Raw genomic sequence first — 24,115 nt, forward strand, 5'->3', positions numbered from 1 at the left:
TCTAGAAAACCCTGAGAAATCAACGATACACCTACTAGAGCTAATAAACAAATTTAGCAAAGTAGCGGGATACAAGATTAATGCACATAAGTCAGTAATGTTTCTATATGCTAGAAATGAACAAACTGAAGAGACACTCAAGAAAAAGATACCATTTTCAATAGCAACTAAAAAAATCAAGTACCTAGGAATAAACTTAACCAAAGATGTAAAAGACCTATACAAAGAAAACTACATAACTCTACTAAAAGAAATAGAAGGGGACCTTAAAAGATGGAAAAATATTCCATGTTCATGGATAGGAAGGCTAAATGTCATTAAGATGTCAATTCTACCCAAACTCATCTACAGATTCAATGCAATCCCAATCAAAATTCCAACAACCTACTTTGCAGACTTGGAAAAGCTAGTTATCAAATTTATTTGGAAAGGGAAGATGCCTCGAATTGCTAAAGACACTCTAAAAAAGAAAAACGAAGTGGGAGGACTTACACTCCCTGACTTTGAAGCTTATTATAAAGCCACAGTATCCAAAACAGCATGGTACTGGCACAAAGATAGACATATAGATCAATGGAATCGAATTGAGAATTCAGAGATAGACCCTCAGATCTATGGCCGACTGATCTTTGATAAGGCCCCCAAAGTCACCGAACTGAGCCATAATGGTCTTTTCAACAAATGGGGCTGGGAGAGTTGGATAGCCATATCCAAAAGAATGAAAGAGGACCCCTACCTCACCCCCTACACAAAAATTAACTCAAAATGGACCAAAGATCTCAATATAAAAGAAAGTACCATAAAACTCCTAGAAGATAATGTAGGAAAACATCTTCAAGACCTTGTATTAGGAGGCCACTTCCTAGACTTTACACCCAAAGCACAAGCAACAAAAGAGAAAATAGATAAATGGGAACTCCTCAAGCTTAGAAGTTTCTGCACCTCAAAGGAATTTCTCAAAAAGGTAAAGAGGCAGCCAACTCAATGGGAAAAAATTTTTGGAAACCATGTATCTGACAAAAGACTGATATCTTGCATATACAAAGAAATCCTACAACTCAATGACAATAGTACAGACAGCCCAATTATAAAATGGGCAAAAGATATGAAAAGACAGTTCTCTGAAGAGGAAATACAAATGGCCAAGAAACACATGAAAAAATGTTCAGCTTCACTAGCTATTAGAGAGATGCAAATTAAGACCACAATGAGATACCATCTAACACCGGTTAGAATGGCTGCCATTAAACAAACAGGAAACTACAAATGCTGGAGGGGATGTGGAGAAATTGGAACTCTTATTCATTGTTGGTGGGACTGTATAATGGTTCAGCCACTCTGGAAGTCAGTCTGGCAGTTCCTTAGAAAACTAGATATAGAGCTACCATTCGATCCAGCGATTGCACTTCTCGGTATATACCCGGAAGATCGGAAAGCAGTGACACGAACAGATATCTGCACGCCAATGTTCATAGCAGCATTATTCACAATTGCCAAGAGATGGAAACAACCCAAATGTCCTTCAACAGATGAGTGGATAAATAAAATGTGGTATATACACACGATGGAATACTACGCGGCAGTAAGAAGGAACGATCTGGTGAAACATATGACAACATGGATGAACCTTGAAGACATAATGCTGAGCGAAATAAGCCAGGCACAAAAAGAGAAATATTATATGCTACCACTAATGTGAACTTTGAAAAATGTAAAACAAATGGTTTATAATGTAGAATGTAGGGGAACTAGCAGTAGAGAGCAATTAAGGAAGGGGGAACAATAATCCAAGAAGAACAGATAAGCTATTTAACGTTCTGGGGATGCCCAGAAATGATTATGGTCTGTTAATTTCTGATGGATGTAGTAGGAACAAGTTCACAGAAATGTTGCTATATTAGGTAACTTTCTTGGGGTAAAGTAGGAACATGTTGGAAGTTAAGCAGTTATCTTAGGTTAGTTGTCTTTTTCTTACTCCCTTGTTATGGTCTCTTTGAAATGTTCTTTTATTGTATGTTTGTTTTCTTTTTAACTTTTTTTTTCATACAGTTGATTTAAAAAAGAAGGGAAAGTTAAAAAGAAAAAAAAAAAAGAAAAAAGACAAACAAGGAAAAAAAAAAAAAAAGATGTAGTGCCCCCTTGAGGAGCCTGTGGAGAATGCAGGGGTATTCGCCTACCCCACCTCCATGGTTGCTAACATGACCACAGACATAGGGGACTGGTGGTTTGATGGGTTGAGCCCTCTACCATAAGTTTTACCCTTGGGAAGACGGTTGCTGCAAAGGAGAGGCTAGGCCTCCCTGTATTTGTGCCTAAGAGTCTCCTCCTGAATGCCTCTTTGTTGCTCAGATGTGGCCCTCTCTCTCTGGCTAAGCCAACTTGAAAGGTGAAATCACTGCCCTCCCCCCTACGTGGGATCAGACACCCAGGGAAGTGAATCTCCCTGGCAACGTGGAATATGACTCCCGGGGAGGAATGTAGACCCGGCATCGTGGGATGCAGAACATCTTCTTGACCAAAAGGGGGATGTGAAAGGAAATGAAATAAGCTTCAGTGGCAGAGAGATTCCAAAACGAGCCGAGAGATCACTCTGGTGGGCACTCTTACGCACACTTTAGACAACCTTTTTTAGGTTCTAAAGAATTGGGGTAGCTGGTGGTGGATACCTGAAACTATTAAACTACAACCCAGAACCCATGAATCTCGAAGACAGTTGTATAAAAATGTAGCTTATGAGGGGTGACAGTGGGATTGGGAATGCCATAAGGACCAAACTCCACTTTGTCTAGTTTATGGATGGATGTGTAGAAAAGTAGGGGAAGCAAACAAACAGACAAAGGTACCCAGTGTTCTTTTTTACTTCAATTGCTCTTTTTCACTCTAATTATTATTCTTGTTATTTTTGTGTGTGTGCTAATGAAGGTGTCAGGGATTGATTTAGGTGATGAATGTACAACTATGTAATGGTACTGTAAACAATCGAAAGTACAATTTGTTTTGTATGACTGCGTGGTATGTGAATATATCTCAATAAAATGATGATTAAAAAAAAAAAAAAAAGTTCTTCACATAAGTATGCCAGTTATCAATTTATGGTCTCTCAGCAACAAATCCATCTTCTTTGCAATAACAGAATGTGGACCCTGTAAACAGTTCTTCTTTGCCAGACAGTACAATGTTAGACTTGGTTCACAGAAAGTGCTAGAGGGACAGCACAAGGCATAGCAGAAGAAAGGGCTTATCTCTCAAGTTGAGCTGTGCTCTTCTTTTTGCCCCTATGGTGTGGCTGCTAAGTGATATGTGGGGGGATTTAGTAGTGCTAAACCTCCTGGCATGTTATATTTCTCTAGCACCCCAGAGGATGGCTTTCTAGGCATCAGCTCTGACCCCCAGCATCCCAATATTCAGTTCCTGCACACCAGTTTCCAGAGATGGTACCCCAATGAGCAGATTTCTGCACACCAGCTCAGGCCTGTGGTATCCCAGCAGGTGATTTCCTGTGAACCAGCTTTGGCCCACAGTCGTGGCCCTCTGCATCAGCTACACTCTCTTCAAAAAGGTCTGAATTAGCCTTAGATGGGACAGTCCTCTTTCAAAGTTTGTTCTTCCCTTGGGTTTTCTCCATCAGCCCTAGAGGTAGTAAGTGGCACATTCTTATATTTTCTATTTCTGTATTCTTTTGAGTCCTATTTTATCCATTTTAGTAATTAAACACCTTTTTCTAGTAATAATTCTTTATATTAAATTTTACCTGCTCAGATTACTGGTGTGGTTTGTCTCCTGGCTGAAAACTGTCTAATAGAGTAAGCTATTAAATCTTTGTCATATGCGATACCATTATTTTTTTCCAGTTTTTTCTTTTGCCTTTTAACTTAAAGCACCTGTTGTTGTAGCAAAGTTTTACATTTCTATGTGATAAAATTAATCAGTCTTCTCATTTTGGTATCTATATTTTATTATTCTTACTCCAAAGACTTCTCTGCTTCCTTACTACAAAAATAGTCACTTAAATTTTCTCCTAGTGTTTCTATAAAACAATCAGGAATTCAATGAAGTACATTTTTCTAAATGGCAAGTCCAGTTGTCCCAATAGGGTAATTGACTTGAAATGTCAGTTTTAATATTAAAATCCCATGTACTCTTGGGTCTCTTTCTAGATACCAATTTGTTTCATTGATGTGTCTATCCCTGCTCCAGAACCACACTTTTAATGTAACCATACTTATATTTTTAATATCTGGTAGAACAAGTACTCTTCTTTCCTTTATTTCCCCGTAATTTTCCTAGCATGTTTGTTTAGGGTCTTTTTTTTTTTTCTCAGATGAAATTTAGACTTTTTTTGGTTAAGTTTCCTTGTTGCTTCTCAAAACATACAAACAAGAACAATCTAGAGTTTTCATTTGAACTGCATAAATTTTAGATAGAGGAAAAATGAACATAATTGCAATCCTGAGTCTTCCTATTCAAGAACAAGGTATTTAAGTTTACTTGGATGGTCCTCAATAATTATTTACTATAAGGCAGCTGTAAGGGCTAAGAGTCGAGACCTATAATTTAGTTCTGGTTCTACCTCTGCTACATTCTGCTGACCATGGATTTTAAATACATGGGTTTAGCATACTTTTTTGTGCTAATTAATTTAGGCTATTGCTAAATATACTATGATCTTTAACCAACTGTGATTTTGTGATTTTAGTTTAAATTTTTTGATGTGCAATAATTAATACTTAATATACATAAGTTCTTTCCACCTTTTACCATTTAGTTCTCACATCAACTCTATTATTTAGGTGTTATTGTTATTTGCATTTTACAAATAAGGACACTGAGACACAGAGAAGTAAAATAAGTCTCATAGGGTCACACATTAGTCAGTAACTGATCTAGATTTTGGACTTAGGTAGTCTGACTCCAAATCCCACTTTTTTTTTTTTTTTTTCCACTTTTTATATTAAGAAGTAAAGAGAACAGAATAATAAATCCCCATGTACCTGGTCACCCAACTTCAACAATTATCAACTCATAGCCAATACTGTTTCATCTGTACCCTAATCCACTCCTCATCCAGATTATTTTGAAGCAGATCCCAGATGGGGTATTATTTCATATATAAATATTTAAGTATGTAATTCTATAAAACAAGAACTCCCATTTTTCAAAGTAACTATGAGACCATCATCAAGACTTCCCTCTCCCCCATCAACAATAATTCCTTTATATCATCAGTTATCCAGTCACCAGTCTCATTTCATTTACAGGCCTGTAGTTTTTTTTCTTTCAATTGTTTTTCTCTATTAGAGAAGTTGTGGGTTCACAGAATAATCATACATAAAATACAGGGGATTCCCATATACCATCTTATTATTCACACCTTGCATTGGTGTGGAACATGTGTTACAATTGATGAAAGCACATTTTTATAACTGTATTATTAACCAGAGCCCATGATTTAACTTGGGGTTCACTGTTTGTATAATGCAGTTCCATTTATTTATTTTTTTTAATTAATTTTTATGCTGTCTTTCTAGTTTTACTATTTGGTAGAAAGGCTCATTCAGCACTTTGTAAGAACATTTCACAAAGCCAAAGCCAATTTTCTTTGCGGGGCTCTAAAGTCTTGTGTACAAGTCGCCATAACAGAAACAGGAGCAGCTACATCTAATATGACTGCCTGTGTCCTGTCACCAAGTTGGTCGCCAGGATTCGCCAAGACAAGCCTGCACTGAAGTAGTTATTTCCTCAATATTCAGGGGCCATGCACAGGACTAGGTGCCGGGGATCTGGAAACTGCTGAGCATGCCAGGTCATTCTCCTGCTGGATTACTGCCGATGAACACTGACACTCAGAGCAGAGTGGCACAGCTTGGGGTCTCTGATTCCCACGCGTAACAGGTGAATGTGGGAATTCAAGTGATTCAGCGAGGCCCAGCACACAGAATCACCTTCCAGTTGGTGAAATAGAGGTTTTCATGGTGAGTGCCGAGGACTGCAGACTGCCCTGGTGGATGATACCATACTTGGAGCCTCCAACTTTAATGTCGTTCACAGTGAAGGGCCGGTCCCTGTTGGTATCCCCCAGAATTAGATTAAATCACTCGCTTGTCAAAGAGGAGAAATCTGAGCTCTGAATCTGGACCTTTTTCCTCTGCATGAAGCTCACTGGCTGCTCATGGATTAGACAGCAATAACTGGTGTCACTGAGAAAACACAGCTCCCCTTTATGTAGCAAGGAAGATGCATGAATCCCATACAGGCTATTTTCTGTTCCTGCCCTCCTCTAGCAGCTGTAGTCTTTTGCACTCCATCTCTTACTGATGGATGCTCTCCTTTGTGAGGGGGCTGCAGTTATGTCTGGGGAGCAAGCAGAAGTAGCATTTCTTTTCAGGGTCAAAGTAATACCCTGGTATAGATCTGGCATGGAAGAACATCTGGCTCTGCAAGATGAGGCGGACTGGGCCTCATCATCACTGTGGCCAGAGTCCCGTCGGCATGGCAGTGTCCCTGTGGCATCTCTCTCATGAGAGCCACCTGGTCCGAACCAGGGTCTGCTGGTGACTCCTTCCAGTGTCTCCTCCTACTCTCCAAATGCTTTTATCCATTTCTGTTCTGAATAGAGGGTCCCTTCTAACTGCCATAGGCCTATGATTTTTAATGATTTTTAAAATTTGAATTGGGCAAAAAGGTTCAAACATTGGTTTTGGTTAATTTGTTTCTTAAGTTTCTTTTAATCTTCTTTTATCCTTCCTTGCAATTTATCTGTTAATGAAACCAAGTCATTTGTCCTAAAATTTCCTGTAATCTGTCTTTGCTAACTGCATCCTCATGTTTAATATGTTCTTCCTGTAAACTGGCAGTTAAATGTAGAAGATTGATTGGAATCAGGTCTTATCTTTTTTCCCCCAAGACTACTTGATAGGCAGGGCCACACCATTAATCAGGAGGTTCAAAATGTCTGACAGTACCTCTTTTTGTGATGTTATAGCCTTTGATAATCTCTGCCTCTTAGGAGTTACAAAATGGTAATATTCTTTTTCTTTACTTTTTTCCAGATTTTTGGCTGTATAGTCTTTTTTATTTTTTTCCCTTTATTAGAGAAGTTGTGGGTTTACAGGATAATCATACATAAAATACCGGATTCCCATATACCACCCCACTACCAACACCTTGCATTGGTGTTGAACATTTTTTACAACTGATAAGACATTTTTATAATTGTATTATTAATCAAAGACCATGGTTTAACTTAGGGTTTACTGTTTGTGTGGTGTAGTTTGGATTTTTTTAAAAAATATTTTAATTCTCTTACCACATATACAATCTGACATTTCCCGTTTTAATCATATTCAGATATATATTTCAGTTCTGTTAATTATATACACAATGTTATGCTACCATCACCACCATCCATTACCAAAACATTTAAAGTGGTAATATTCTTATTCTAGTATTCCTTACATAAAGAGAAACATCCCCTAATCAATAATTTGGTTATCCTAAAGTTCTTATTAAAAGGGCAGGATATATGCTTGAGTCTTCCCTGTACTTATCGGTTTTCAAAATGATGGGCCTGATCTTTAAAATCCAACCCCAAAGGTGATCATTGTGGGTTTTCTTTTTAAGTATTATAATGAACTTGCAGATTTAATATACAGTTGATTCTTATTATTTACAGTAGTTATGTTCTATAAAGCTATTGAGAACAATGGATTAGCAAACACTGAACCCTTGCTCCTAGTGAAACACTGCTGGGTTCCTACAAGTCTCTGGGCATACACTTTCACCAAGCAATCAGTGCATAATCTTGTTTTATGTGTGTTTCTGTTTAAAGACCTCTTATTTACTATATATTGTTGATTTATTAACATTGAACTCACGGCAAACAGCACTATACCTCATGCCTGAATAAAGCTTATCTAATGCATATATGTTCTCCATAAGTCCTTCTTACACTTAGGATACTAGACAGCACTTCAGCACTACACTTGGGGTCATTTCAACAATGCATTTTTTTAAAACTGTGAAAAAAGTATACTAAATAAACTGAGAAAAGGATACCCGGTCACAGTATGAGAGCTGAAACAAGAGAAGGTTGACTTGTTTGGCTTCAGCTGGAAACGTGTCAGTTGACTCAAATTTTTTACAACTCTGCACATGTTCATGAATCATCACAAAAACACCATAAGTATTGATTTGGGGGTTACAAATAAATTTTAGCAACTAGATGAATTTGCAAATACAGTATCCCACGAATAATGAGGATTGGCTATATTCGATTTGTTTCAATCCACTTAAACTATTATTCGTTTGATGCGCAAACTATCCCATCTTTGGCCAATGGAAGCCTCATTAAGTTGGCTCCTGAGTGCTTTCTGACATTACCCTAGTGGGCTTTAGTATCTTCTTGTCACTATTTCTATGCCTTTTCTGTGGACAAAACCATGAATTCTGTATTTTTTAAATATAAAACTCATCATAAGTTCATACTGAAATTTCCAATTAATTTCAGGACCTCAAATTTTAACTAAAACATTAATTTTACATATGTATCATCTTTTTATTATGCCAAAAATCTCCATGCTCAATGACACTAACCTATTTACTCATTTGCTTTATCTCATACCCAATGGACTCAGAATAACAATACCAACATTTTCATTAACAATATGATGAAAAACAGTTGAAGATTTTTGCAGTTCTTAAGAGTATATCCCACTTTACAAAACAATGTATAATCACAAATGTCTAGCTTCTAACCTTGTTTCCCTCACCTTCTTCCCTCCGTCCCATTTTGGTAACCATTTACAATATTTTTTATGGCTTATCCTTCCATTTTTCAATTGTGTAAGTAAGCACACATACACACATTTGTTCCCATCCCAGTTCTTTAAATTAAATGGTAACATACTAAAAAAATTTTTCCATTTTCAAGGCTTGCACTCTTAACCACTACGGTGTCACAGTTACAAGAAAGTGACAAATTCCTTGAGTCTAAAGGAATGAGGCACCCCTTAAGCAGAATAAGTAATTCTGGAAAACACAGGCAAATCCTCTTCAGAAATATAAATTTCAATAATTTAATTGTAGTATGCATTTTTAGTAAACAGACCTTCAGAAATTATAGGGAAAACCACCACTACAAACAACGCTCAATTCATTCTTTACTCTTCCCTTTCACGAAGTGTTCTCAGGATTTTAACTACTCTGTAGACAGTATTCACACCAATTAAACACAATGTAAGAGCAGCTGTTTGTGGCTGGGGAGTTAAATTGATAACCAGAGAGCAAATGAGTCAATTACCATAAGAAAATAAGTGTTGTAATTGAAGATTATGCATTTCGTTACTGAAGAGATAATTAAGCTTCAAATCCTCTTTGACAGCTCCCTATCCCTTCTAATGCCATCATTACAATAATTTTAATTGCTAAATGCACAAGTAGAATTTAATACTAAAACATTATACTTGCAAAATTCCTTTACTAGAAACATCACTTAATTCCATCACTGTTATATAACGCTGAAAACTGCCATTCAATTCAAACAGAAAATAATATAGGTCAATGCCAATGTTTCAAGGTTAATTTATTATACTGTGATTTGAAAGATTATAACAGTTTTCATTTATATTAGATATGAATTGTTGGAGTTTCTACTGCTTGATTTTAAAGGTTTAGCCCTGAAATTCTAAAAATCTCTTTAAGTAGAGAACCAAAGCAATTTTGCCCATTTTATGTTAAACTGCCCTCTTGTTGTTTCTTAAGTTTCTTTTCTGTAATTCACAAAATTACATTTAAGTCCTTAAAAACAACAACAACAAATAAAAACCAAGTATTTAACAGCCTAAAACCCTTTCAGGAACATTGACAGTATCTTATCAACAAGTCTGCTACAGCCCAACTAACAAAGCAAAAATACATTAGAATTCTCCAACATTTCCTGAGAAGCTTCTATAACAAAGTTGCCACAACTCTGAAATTATATTTCTAACATTCAGCCTCCCAAACCCCTAGTCCAAACTGCTTTTTCTTAATCTTCCCCCCAAATGAGCTAACATATCCTCATCTTCAGCTCTTATTTAAAAGCATTTCCTTAGAGAAGCTTTTCCTGATCTCATTCCTAGTCTGTCACTAACAATGCAAACCCCAGTGGCCTAAACCAGAAAGGTGTTCAATACATTTTTGTTAAAAGAATGGTTACCTGAATTCTATAAATTCCATTAATTAGCACTATCAGACAGATTGTTTTGGATTGAATAGTTTGCCCAAAAAGATACGTCCAACTCCTAACACCTGGTCCCATCAATGTGATCCTATTTAGAAACAGGATCTGTGAAGATGTTAGCTAAGAGGAGGTCAAACTGCATTAGGGTGGGTCCCAATCCCATATGACTGGCATCCTGATAAGAAGAGGAAATTGAATACAGACAGACCATGCGAGAGAGGCAGAGATAGAGTTAGGCCACAACTAAAGATTGCATGCAAGCCATGGTTAGGATCCTACAGACATCAGAGGGAACATAGTTCTGCTGACACCTTGGTTTGGACTTCCAGCCTCCAGAATTGAGATACAATAAGTTTCTGTTGTTTTAAGCCATCCAGTATGTGGTACTTTATCACAAGGATTCACAAAAAATTCACAAGTTTCTTAAGGAGTCAATGTTTCATAATCACTGTTTCTCTAATAGGGGTCCATGAGTCTTTTCTTGGGTGCACGTGAGTTTACTGCATGAATTTTAAATTTTCCTTTTAAACATTGATGATAACGTAAAATCTTAATAAGCATCTCATTTCAGCACGCACATTTGTGTTTATGTTGTTTACAAGTTGGCTCTGTGGTTGCTGCATTTAATCCTAATGCAATGTTTCTCAAAAGTGGGGTCACAGTGTCTTGAAGCTTGTAATTTTGAGAAACTGTGCTCTATAAATTATTTTTATTTTGAAGAATTCATAAAAATCCTTATTAATTATAGGTTCCTTTTTCTTAACAAGATTGAACATACCTAACCTTTACTTGATGACCTAAACATTACCATAAAGACATAATTACACATCGCATCTAGATTCAGAAGGTGTAGGGGCCTCAAAGTTTATTTCTTTCACTTGGTACTACAAGCACAAGCACATTAGAAATGGTCCCCATATAGCTTAACTCAACTTGTAAGGTCTCTGCTTGTAGCTTTGTAGCAGCATGTAAATGCCATAAGATAATGTTTCTCCAAGTGAGAGTCAAAGACTACTTGTAGAGAAACTCAAAAAAATGTTAAATGCTGGGCCTCATACCACAGGCTTGAGAATTCTAAAAGATGAGTCCGCAAAATCCAATTTTAACAAGCTCTCCTAGATCATCCTCAGTCACATCTAAGTATAAGAACCCTGCATTAGGGGACACTAAATAAGCTGGATGCATATATCATCACTATTTTATACATACACAGAGGTCCCCAATTCTTGTGCCTTCAACAAACACAGAACTCATTTGTGCGCAAAATCATTAAACAAATATTTAATGAACAATTACTAAGCCATAAAGACACTATACTGGATGCTGTAGGAGAGTTTGAGATAATAAAAATATGCTTAATAAGCTGTAAAGTAAAACAGAAAAGTATGACAATGTAGCAGAAGAATATAAAGTACTATATGGATGAGAATTCAAAAGGGAGAGATGCATATTAATAGATAGAGAAATATACACACACAACTGGTCCAGTGGTTATCTCTCAGGAAGATAACTGGGACACAGACAAATGGAAAATATGTTCACAGACAATGTGAACATACATGTTTTTGTACCATTTGAATTTTTACCATGTGCACATATTGCTTATTTAAGAAAATTTAATTGACTATTGAATGGTTTGGATTTATCTGCTCTACACTTCTCCCTAGTCATCTTTTAGTTGGTTCTTTCTGTTGACTGAGTTATCTTTTGCTTTCTTTCCTCTTTGTCTCTACTTTCCTTTTTATTATTTTCAATTTTAAAAAACTGAATAAGTACTCAATACAGAAGATGTAAAGAATACAAAATATATAAAAGTCCTTCCTTTACCAAACCACCTGTCAATACCATTTACCCATCTGTTCCAGTTTGCTAGTGCTGGCATTATGCAAAACACCAGAAATGGACTGGCTTTTATAAAGGGGATTTATTAGGTTACAAAGTTACAGTGCTAAGGCCACAGAAGTGTCCAGACTAAAGCATCAATCAGATGATATCTTCAATGAAGAATGGCTGATAGCATTCAGAATACCTCTGTCAGCTGGGAAGGCATGTGTCTGGCATCTGCTGGTCATTTGTTCCTGGGTTGTGTTTCAAAACGGCTTTCTCCAAAATGTCTCTGGGCTTTTGTCTTCGTTCCTCTCTCTCAGCCCCTGTGTCTCCTTGCTTCTTTCTCCCAGGGCATTTCTCTCTAAGCATCTGGGGGCCCTCTCTTAGCTTCTCCTGGGGCAAACTCTGGGTTTCATCTCTTAGTTTAACATCTCCAAAAGTCCTTCTGTCTGCATCTCCAAGCGTCATCAAGCCTCAGCGTCTGTGTCGGTTCTTGAGTTAGTGTCCCCTAACTAAAGACCCACCCTGAATGGGCGGGGTCTACACCTCCATGGAAATAATTCAATCAGAGTTATTACCCACAGTTGCATGAGTCACATCTCCACAGAAACACTCAACCAAAAGGATCCACCCTAAGATTGGGTTAAAAGATCATGGCTCTTCTGGGGTCCATAACAGTTTCAAACAGGCACACCTCCCCAGAGACAATCATTGTTAATATTTTTGGTGTATAAGCCTTCCAAGCATTTTTCTATGCATTTCAAATGTAACACAGTTTTTCTGGTTTTTTTTTAATTCATTTTTATTGAGATATAGTCACATACCATGCAGTCAAACAAAGCGCACATTCAATTGTTCATCATACCATTATATAGTTGTGCGTTCATCACCAAAACACACTGCTTTTTAAAAATATAAACTAGATCAACCAAAAAATACTATTCTGCAACCTGTGCTTCTCTCAATAATTTTACCTATCAGTATATATATAGCCACCTCTTTCCTTTTTTAATAGCAGCATAGTGGTCCAACATATGCCTTTATTTAATCATTCTCCCACTGACAGACATTTAAAAGTTGATTTTAACTTTTCTAGTACACTTAATGCTTCAATAAGCATCTTTGTACATATATTTTTGTACACATGTGCAAGAATTCAGAAGAATAGAATCCTGGAAAGAATAAGTAGGACAAGGTGTTTTCATATTTAAAATGTGGATAAATATTACCAAAAGCTGTACCAATTTCACATTCCCACCAGAGAATCACTATCAATGAAATTATTGTGCTGGTTAAGAGGTCCTAACTAGAACCATAAAACAAGAAAAAAATGAAATATAAATTTTGGGGGTGAGGTTGGTGAAATCTTCCCTTTATATACACACCATGCATGGCAATGAATGCCTATTTAGACCAATAAAGAAAATCTACCTCTTATAGAAGAATTCCAATATGCACTGCTGTACTACTCAGAGTGGGGAAACCGTTGAATTAGCTTTCTGTTTCTCCACAAAAAAATGACATACAAACTGTGCCAGTTTGAATGTATTGTGTCCCCCAAATGCCATTATCTTTGATGTAATCTTATGTGGGCAGACATTATCAGTTTTGATTAGATTTCCTTGAGTGTTTCTTTGGAGATGCGCCCCACCCAGCTGTGGGTAATGACTCTGATTGGATATTTCCATGGAGGCATGGCCCCACCCATTTAGGGTGGGCCTTGATCGGTGGAGCCATATAAATGAGATGAGGGGCAGAGGGAACTCAGTGCAGCTGTGAGTGATGTTTTGAAGAGGAGCTACAGCCAAGAGGGACAGTTTGAAGAAAGCACAGGAGCTGCAGATGAGAGACAGTTTGAAGATGGCCGTTGAAAGGAGACTCTTGCTCCAGAGAAGCTAAGAGAGGACAAATACCCCAAGTGCAACTAAGAGTGACATTCTTGAGGAACTGCTGCCTAGAGAGGAACGTCCTGGGAGAAAGCCATTTTGAAACCAGAACTTTGGAGCAGACGCCAGCCACGTGCCTTCTCAGCTAACAGAGGTTTTCCGGACACCATTGGCCATCGTCCAGTGAAGGTACCCGATTGCTGATGTGCTACCTTGGACACTTTATGGCCTTAAGACTGTAACTGTGTAACCAAATAAACCCCCTTTTATAGAAGCCAATCCATCTCTGGTGTTTTGCATTCCAGCACCCTTAGCAAACTAGAACACAAACCCAATGATTTAATCAATAGAATAATAATTAAATAAACTATGGTACATCTAACTGAAGAATAAGTTGCAGTCCTGCTACTCAAAGTGCAGTCGGAGACCAACAGCACTGTCATCATCTGGGAACTTGTAAGAAATACAGAATCTCTGGCCCCACCCCAGACCCTGTGGACCAGAGATGGCACTTTAACAAGATCTCTAGTTGCCTGTATGCACATTAAAGTTTAATAAGCAATGCTTCAGAGCATTTAAATACTAACATAGTTCTATATGTACAAACACGGAAAAATGTAAAGACAAAGTAAAAAAGAAAGCAATTTGCAGAGCTACATATTATACAATCTTATCTGTTAATGAGAAACAATATATTTCTATGTGTAAATGTAGGTAAATGCTTTCTTTAAAAAAACATATAGAAGAATACATAATAAACTGAACTGATGAAATGGTTACCTCTGATGAAAGGAGGTGGGGTGGGAAGGAGCATGAAGGAAGAGATTTATTTGGTTGGTATGGCTTGTCTCTTTAATAATGGCATTGTAATGCTTACATAATTTTAAAAAGAAAAAGAAAAGCTAAGAGAATAAACTGAAAAACTATTAGAAATAAAAAGTTGGTAAAGGAGATGATTACCATGAATCATCTATTTTATGAATAATGATTAATATACTTTTCTCTGTCACTCATTTTCTTATACAACCAAAAATAATTTGAATGCAAATTAAAAAATCTAATTTACAATAATTACTAAAACTATAAAATAGGACATACACGGAGCAAGGAACATGTAAAACTTTTTAAGAAGAAACTTTACTAAAGGACATAAAAGAAAATCTAAGAGAACAGAGGTACAAATGTAAACTCAAATTATGTATGAAATTTCCATATGACAGAAGTGACACATCAGATCAGTAGGGGAAAGACCATAATTCAATAACTAATGCTAGAAACTGTATAGATAATTGGAAAAGAATAATGCTGGATCATACCTTATTCCTTATACTAAAATAACTTTAACATATATTTAATATTGAATGGTAAAGAAAAAATAGACTCCCAAAATACTAGAAGAAAATGAGGATTTTCTTTAAATAACCTTGGAAGGTGACCTAAGTATAACGTGAAGCCAGAAGTCTGCATGAAAAAAAAGATATATATATATTGGACTACATTAAAAAAATTTTTAATTATGCGTGATTAAAAAACCACCATAAACCATGTAAACAAAGACAACAAACAAAGGTAAATAGGAGATAGAGGGTCTAATTTCCTGAATACTTAAATGTTGCAATAAATCAATAAGAAAAAAACTAACAATCCAATAAAAAGTAAGCAAAGGATATGAACAGACAATGCACAGAAAGGAAATATATAGAACTTCTAAACATATGGAAAGATGCTGAATCTCACTCATATAATATGCAAATTACAATTTCAAGATATTTTTTATCTCTTAAGTAGACCCAAGTAGGAAGAAATCAACATTTTCATATATTTCAGTGGAGATATAAATTGATGTAATTATTTTAGGATAAAGGAGCAATACCTATAAAAAAATCTAAATTGCATATGCTCTGTGACCCAGCAAAATCACCTCTAGGAATCCATCCAACAAATATATTTGCAAAATACATATATATTTGCATAAAGACAAATTTCCCTATTTACTGTCTTAAATAGAAAAAGCTTGGAAACCGCCAACTAGTAAGCAATTTTTCTTTTTTTTTTTTTTAGTCAATGAAATACATTTAAATCTATTTTTTATTGATTCGTTGAGGGTAAGAGATCACTGTTATAATCACTTCTTTTTTTTTTTTAATCTTCATTTTATTGAGATATATTCACATACCAAGCAGTCATACAAAACAAATCGTACATTCGATTGTTCACAGTACCATTACATAGTTGTACATTCATCACCTAAATCAATCCCTGACACCTTCATTAGCACAGACACAAAAATAACAAGAATAATAATTAAAGTGAAAAAGAGCAATTGAAGTAAAAAAGAACACTGGGTACCTTTGTCTGTTTGTTTGTTTGTTTCCTTCCCCTATTTTTCTACTCATCCATCCATAAACTAGACAAAGTGGAGTGTGGTCCTTATGGCTTTCCCAATCCCATTGTCACCCCTCATAAGCTACATTTTTATACAATTGTCTTCGAGATTCATGGGTTCTGGGTTGTAGTTTGATAGTTTGATAGTTTTAACCACAGTCCATCAAGACTGTTATCTCTTCTGCTATAACTTCCCTTCATGTCAGGGAGTGGTGGAGTGGCTAAAGGCATTTTTGTAATTGAGGAAATTGAGCTACACATACCTTTAGTGGGTTTAGTGGATGTATTTACGTGGTTTGCCAAAACTTCTGTGCATACTTAAGCCACTACTAGCTGTCTTGGATAGGATGGCTTCAAAGAATACTGCTGCCCATTGTACCAACAAGCCCAAAACCGAGAGGGAAAGGTGCAGGGTCACGTTCACATGCACATATCCCAAGGAGGACAAGGCTGAATTAGCTTTCCATTCTCTCTACAGAAAATTACTTATATTCATTGTCATATGAGGAGTTAGTCAAACAAAATGAAGCCAAAAGAAATATTATATAAGTATATAAGGCAATTAATAAAGATATTATTTTTCTAGATTTTTGTGATGTTTGTCAGCTTTCAAAAAATGAATTTGTTGTGATTTTTCCTCACTCTAAATAATCAGAGTTATACCTAATCTGGTATTCATTTTCTTACACAAGGCCACTGTGCTGGTTTGGATGCATTATGTCCCTCAAAACACCATGTTCTTTGATACAATCTTGTGGGGGCAGACATATTAGCGTTGATTGGGTTACAATTTTTCGACTGTTTCCATGGAGATGTGACTCAATCAACTGTGGATGAAACATTCGACTGAATTATTTCCATGGAGATATGGACCAGCCATTAAGGGTGGATCTTGATTTAATCACTGGAATCCTACAAAAGAGCTCACACAGAAGGAGTTCAGTGCTGCAGCCAAGAGAGACATTTTGGAGATAGCCAATGAAAGCAGACTTTTGCTGACACTTTGCTCCAGAGAAGCTGAGAGAGGACAAAACACCCTAAGAGCAACATTTTGAAGAATGCACAGATGCTGAGAGAGGAGCTGGAACACAACCTGGGATAAGCAGACGCCAGCCACGTGCCTTCCCAGCTAACAGAGGTTTTCCAGATGCCATTGGCCTTCCTTCAGTGAAGGTATACTCGTGTTGATGCCTTAATTTGGAAATTTTCATGGCCTTCAGACTGTAAATTTGTAACCAAATAAACCCACTTTACAAAAGCCAATCCACTTCCCATATTTTGCATAATGGCAGCATTAGCAAACCAGAGGAGCCACCACTCCAGGACTTTAAAAAGCTAGACCTGCTCCTGACGACAGCAATCTATAAGATTGCTTGGTACATCTATAATGGTATTTTTGTATATGTATTTGCTTGAATAGGTATAGAATATCTCCAGAAGGAAACCTAAGAAATGATAGTGGTTCCTTCTGCAGAGGTGGTCTGGAACACAGGAGTAATATTTCACTATATATCCTCTTTTTAATCTTCTGCATATATTACCCAATAAAATACTTAAAAATAATAAAACTAAGTGAGAGACATGCATATACCTGGGTGGAAAGAGTCAATTCTGTAAAAATGTCAGTCACAATTTTTCCAAAATTAATCTATTCATTCAATGACATTCCATTTATTATCTCAACAGAAATGTTAATGGAATGTGACATGCTAAATCTACAGTTCACATAGAAGACAAAATGTGGGAAAACTGTTTTTTTCTTAAAAAAGAACAATAAGCAGGGATTCTCTTCACAAAATATGAAAGTATCAATGACAAACGGTATGGTATTGATTGAGGAATAGACAAATGTATCAATAAACTAGAGTCTAGAAATAATATAATTTTGGAAATTTGTATTATATAGAGATGATCTTTCAAATAACTGGGAGACAGAATAGTGCTGGGACAACTTCATTTTTTAAAATATAAAGTTTGAACTCCACTTATTATCATATACAAAAATAAATTCCAGGTAGATCAATCATCAAAAAGTAAAAATAAACTATAAAAATAGAAGAAAATGAGGGAGAATTTTTTTCACATGGGATGGGGGTACGTAGCCTCACCAAGATCTAATTCCAGAAGGAAAAAACCTGACATATTTCACTATACAGAAATGAAAATTTTCTGTAAGATAAAATATACCTTAAAATTAAAAGACAAAGGAATGCTCATGTTTCCAAATCTGGAAACAACCCAAATGTCCATCAACAAGTAAACAGATTAAGTAATTGTGGTATATCCATGCAATGGAATACTACTCAGCAGTAAAAAAGAATGAGCTATTAATATAGGTAACAACATAGATGATTCTCAAAATAAATATGTGGAATAAAAGAAGCCAGACCAAAAAAAGAGCATATATTATATGATCCATGCATATAAAAAGCTAAAAAATGCAAACTAATCTATAATGACAGAAAGTAGATAAGTGTTTGCTTGGAGATGGGGGTGGGAGGGATTACCAAGGGACATAAGGAAATGTGGTGGAGAGATGAATACATTTATTATCTTGAATGTGGTGATAGTTTCATGGGTGTATGCCTAGTTAAAACTTATCAAACTGTATACTTTAAATACCTGCAGTTTACTGTATGTCAATTATATACAAAGTGTTAAAAAAAGACAAGAAGATGATTTAAATAAATCACTTGTAATTCATATGCCAAAGAATATTCAGAATATATAAGAAAATTTTACAAGTCAATAGAAGTTAACTCAAAAAATTGTCAAGAACAATTTAAAGGAAAAATACAAAATCAATATAAATCTGAAAATACGTTAGCCTCACTAACAAATAAATAAATGTGAATTATAAAAAAAGTAATAAAAAACTCTTTGGATGGACTGTATGGTGTATGAATAAAACTGTGTTAAAAAAATGGTATAACACTGTAGAAAGAGTATGAGACTAGGAATCAGAAGTTCTGAACTTCTAATTCTGGCCTCACCATCAAGTGTGTTTTGTGATCTTGAGAAAAATCACCTTTCCTTAAAAGGATATAGTAAGTTATAATGTATATGTAAACACTACTTTAGTTAATATAAAAGCTATATAAAGAATTTTCCAGAAATAATTAGACAAGGTAAATGTGACAAAGTGTGGATTATATCTTCTGAATAAAGTAAAAGTAGTTTGATGTTATTTCTATCATAATTAAATTTCTTGGCAAGTCAAATATCAAAAGATGGTTCATAATTCCTCTACCTTGTTTTCCTTTTTTTAAAAAAAATCAGCTATTTTCAATATCCTAAGAAAAGGTTTAAGAAGAAAACATAATTGGGGAACTTTCGGAAGCTTTACCAATCAGGGATTAGTAACAATACCACTATCGGGTTTTACATGAGAAAAGGGAATTGAATTTTGTGGAGTATTAGCCATGGCTCGAGAATTACAGCATGCGCTTATTCTATTATATCTCTTTGATGCCTCAGAATGTAAAGCATATTTACATATGAAGTACAATTCTGTTGTATAATCATTGGAAATCAACCTTTATGGTCCCGTAATAGGGTTGAGGATAATTTTGGCCAATGTAACAACTTTCTTACATATTACTTTCTCACTTTAATACACTGATGTGATATGCTCTAGATTGCATAGTTATCTTTGACCTGGACCTCAGGGCAAAAACTTCACCCATAAAATTACCTCAGAAGAATGGGAAGCAACAAGTCTCCAGGTTTTAGGAAAATGGTGTTTTACCATCAAGGCAATGATTAGATTTTGTGACTGGATTTTTCAAGTACTTACAACTGGATGAACAGTAGTATACTAGGCAAATTTAATTATTTGCAGGAGGTACAGATATTATGAAATAATGGTTTACGGAAGCAATATTATTTGGAATCCATTTGTAAGTTACAGACATAAAACATTTCATAGCGCATTTAACATTTCTTTGCATCTTCAACAGAATTTCAAGTGGCTATGCTAAAAAAATTTTCATATATTAAAATAACAGAAGTAGAGGTGATCAAGAACTATATTTCTAAACACAAGTATAAAAGGCTTGAAATTATATCAATATTTTCATTTTCCTATTATCTGTTTATTTTAGATATCAAAAATGTAACTTTTCTAACACAACATACTTTAAGAATTCTCTTTAATATGGCTGACAAATAAATGTATCATCTGCACAGAAAAGACATCTACTAGAAAATCAAAACTGTTAAAAAATTTTTTTAAAACACCTCAAAAAGGAAGATACATGAATGACCAACAAGCAGATGATAAAGTGCTCGACATCAATATTCATCAGGGAAATGCAAATTAAAGCAACAAAGAAATACCACTACACACCCACCAGAATGGCAAAAATTAAAAAGAATGGAAACATCAAATGTTGACCAAGATGTGGACCAACGAGAGCTCACATACATTTCAGATAGGAACGTTAACTGGTACAATCACTTTAAGAAAAGGTCTGGCATACTATTCAGGAACGCTACTCAGGATTATAAAGAACAAATTACTACCACATGCAACAACATGGATGAATCTCAAACACGTTACGCTGAGGAAAGAAACCTTACACAAAAGTATATATTACATGATTCCATTATATGAAACTTCAGAACAGAAGAAAACTAATCTATGGTGAAAAAAAATCAGAAGAGTAGATGCCTCTAGCGTAGGAAGGGGAGGAATTACTGGCAAGAGGCATGAGGGAACATTCTGTAGTGATGGGAATGTTCTATATCTTCTTATGGGTTTGGTTGCAAAGGCATGTGCATTTGTCATGAACAGCACACTTAATATTTGTCTGTTTCACTGAATAAATATTTTACATTAAAAAAGAAGCACAAAATATGAAACTAGCTAATACGAATGTTGAAGTATTTGAGAGTAAGTGCATTGATGTCTGCATCAATATAAAGAGATGGATGGAGAAAGGGACAGATGTGGAAAACAGCAATTACAACAAAATGTCAATTGTAGACTCTAGGTGATAGGTGTCTGCTGTAAAATTCTTTCAACTTTTTAATTTGAAAATTCTCCAATGTACTGAAATGTTGAAAAAAACACGAGAAAAGAGTTTTCTCACTTAGGGGGGAAAATATCTTTCACACCTTTGCACTCTTATTGCTAGGAAATTTCTATGGTTACGAGTTTAAAAAGAAAAGGAAAAAGCACTACCACTTTGAGAAAGAGTTGAGTGAAAAATACTATATAAGAAAGAACTAAAATGGATGGCAAAGATTTTACCCTCTTTTCAAAAAATCACTTTTTAAAAAATTAGAGTAGTTGTAGTTTTACAAAAAATCTTGCAAAAAGTACAGAATTTCCATATATCCTGTCACAGTTCTATTATTAAGTTTGCATTAGTGTAGAAACTTTGTTACAATTGATGAATCAATACTGTTATATTGTAGTATTAATTATAGTCTGTAGTTTACATTAGGGTTCTTTTGTGTCACACAGTTCAAAGGTTTTTTAAAAAATTATTCTGGTAACATATAGACACACTAAAATTTCCCACTTTATCCACTTTCAAGTATATAATTCACTGGTGTTAACTGCATTCACAATGCTGTGCCACCTTCACCACCATCCATTACTAAAACTTTTCCATCACGCCAAACAGAAACTCCATACCAGTTAAGCATACCTCCCCATTCCCCACCCCACCAGGTCCCTGGTAACCTGTATTCTAGTTTCTGACTCTGAATTTGCATGTTCTAATTATTTCATATATGTGAGAGCACAGAACACCCAGCTGACACACTAATCATTTCTTAGGATCTCAAGTTCACAAGCAATGTTCTGTTTATGTAGAATTCTGCTTCAAAATCATAGGAAAAGACATTTTAGGCATGTTATTTTTGAATTAGATCTTTCACATAATCCTTTCTTAAAAATTATTCAAAATATTTTGATTGAATATTCATTTCTGATTCATAGTACGATGTCAAGAATTAAAAAAATAAATTCATCTGTTAAAAACACTGTGTAGTTTTTCCTTCTACTTTCTGAACAAGAATCACCAAAATCTACTAAACCAGAATGAGTCTCAGAGACAGATGACATAATATTGCAGATTTTATCACTCTGGTCTAGACATACCTATAACTTGTCTGTATTACCTATTATTTCCTTGAGGGAGAGGATTATGCCCTATTTATCACTGTATCTCCAGTGATAATGGTTTCTATTCATTTGCAATAGGTACTGAATAAATATTGCTTGAAACAAATCTGTGATATTACTTTTTAGAAAGTCATTGAAACCCTGTATTGGTAATCATCCATAAGGAAAAGTCAAACCTCCATCAGAGTAGTTCCTTGTTTATCTATTTTAAATATCTGGTTCCCAAGTAATTTTGCCTGTATTCTCTGGACAAACAAAACAAAACAAAACAAAACAATAAAATGCTGGATATCATTACCAATGGGAATGGAATGAAGCACAATAGGTTTAAATTAATTTCTCTTGGTTGGCAGTTATTCTAGGAATTTAGATCACCATTCTAGGCATTAACTTTCAGATAAATTGAGAGTGACCATGCTGTTTTGAGATAAGATATTCCTGTTGAGGCCTGATGAAGATAGGTCCCACTCCATGACCTATTATGCAATTCTTATGCTCTTTAAATAATGAGTGAAAATGTTTACTAACCTTCCATCTAATCTGCTCTCCTAGGCAAGGAGGAGCCCAGCCTGCACAGACCTAGATGGGAGTACAGGAAGCTAGGATGGGCATGGGGTTGGGTGGGAGGTGGGACTGGCCTGGCTCATGGACCACAAAACATGGAGTCAAGGGTCATCGATGGTTGGTAGCATGGGACAAAACCCAAACAGAAAGCCCTCTGAGATGTCAATCTGAATGAGCCAAGGAGGAAGCAGAATCCAGGTAAACAGGCAAAAGAGAAATCAAGGAAAGCAGAATTAACTGAAAAGGGCTTAGAAAGGAAATACCGTCTGGACCTCAGAGACATTAGTTAAGGCACATTTACTGAATGCCTTCAATGTGTCAGTCACTGTATTAGGCATCTTCCTCACAGTAACACCACAAAGAACACATTCTTATTCCCATTTTACAAACGAGAAAACTTGAGTCTCAAGTAAGCTGATTAATTTGCCAAGATCACATAGTGAGAGTATCTGGAAATAGTGACATGCCTACAAAATAGCATCTCTTTTCATCATACCATATTCCTTTTAAGAGGCACAGAGCTGATTTCTCAGTGGTTTTATAGAAACCAGTAATCCGTTTCTATATCATGATTCCTGCTTATTTGTCCCACAAAGCTTCCTCCTGCTTAGGATCATTATGATAATATAAAATCACAAGAGTTGAGTTCTTCTCATGTTGCATTTTGTCTAATGCACAAATTGCAAACAGGCAGAATCTTCAGGCAAATGAATGGCTCTTCTATTCTGCAACATACTCATGATCAGAAATCATGCACTTGTGTTCCACATAAATCTGGGTTCTAAACTTACATCATAATTCATTTTATTTCATGTGGATATTCCTAGTCTTTTCTAAAATACCTGCAAGTTCTCTTCTGAAGATGATTAGTCACCATGGAAATGAGGTTATTGTGGTTCAGAATAAATTTACATAACTATTAGAAAATTATTTCAAGCTTGTAGAATGTGGAATTTGTATGAAAGCTAACATGACCATTGATGTGATAAATATCTAAGAACTGCAAACCAATACAAAATGACTCAAGCCCCAATCTAGGATTACGAAACAATTCCAAAGAATTTTCTAATTTACACCAATAGCTTCAAAAATGTAAAA

General features: G+C 35.5%; 1 protein-coding gene and 1 pseudogene across 8 annotated transcripts in view; both read right to left on the minus strand.

Annotated features, from left to right (window-relative positions):
* Nucleotides 1-24,115, minus strand: part of NEO1 (neogenin 1) — a 276,268-nt gene that overhangs the window by 130,191 nt on the left and 121,962 nt on the right. The gene's annotated exons all lie outside the window — the stretch shown is intronic.
* Nucleotides 5,659-8,166, minus strand: LOC119530901 (annotated as a pseudogene).

Source organism: Choloepus didactylus, chromosome 4 (assembly GCF_015220235.1).
Source record: "Choloepus didactylus isolate mChoDid1 chromosome 4, mChoDid1.pri, whole genome shotgun sequence".
NCBI lineage: Eukaryota > Metazoa > Chordata > Mammalia > Pilosa > Megalonychidae > Choloepus > Choloepus didactylus.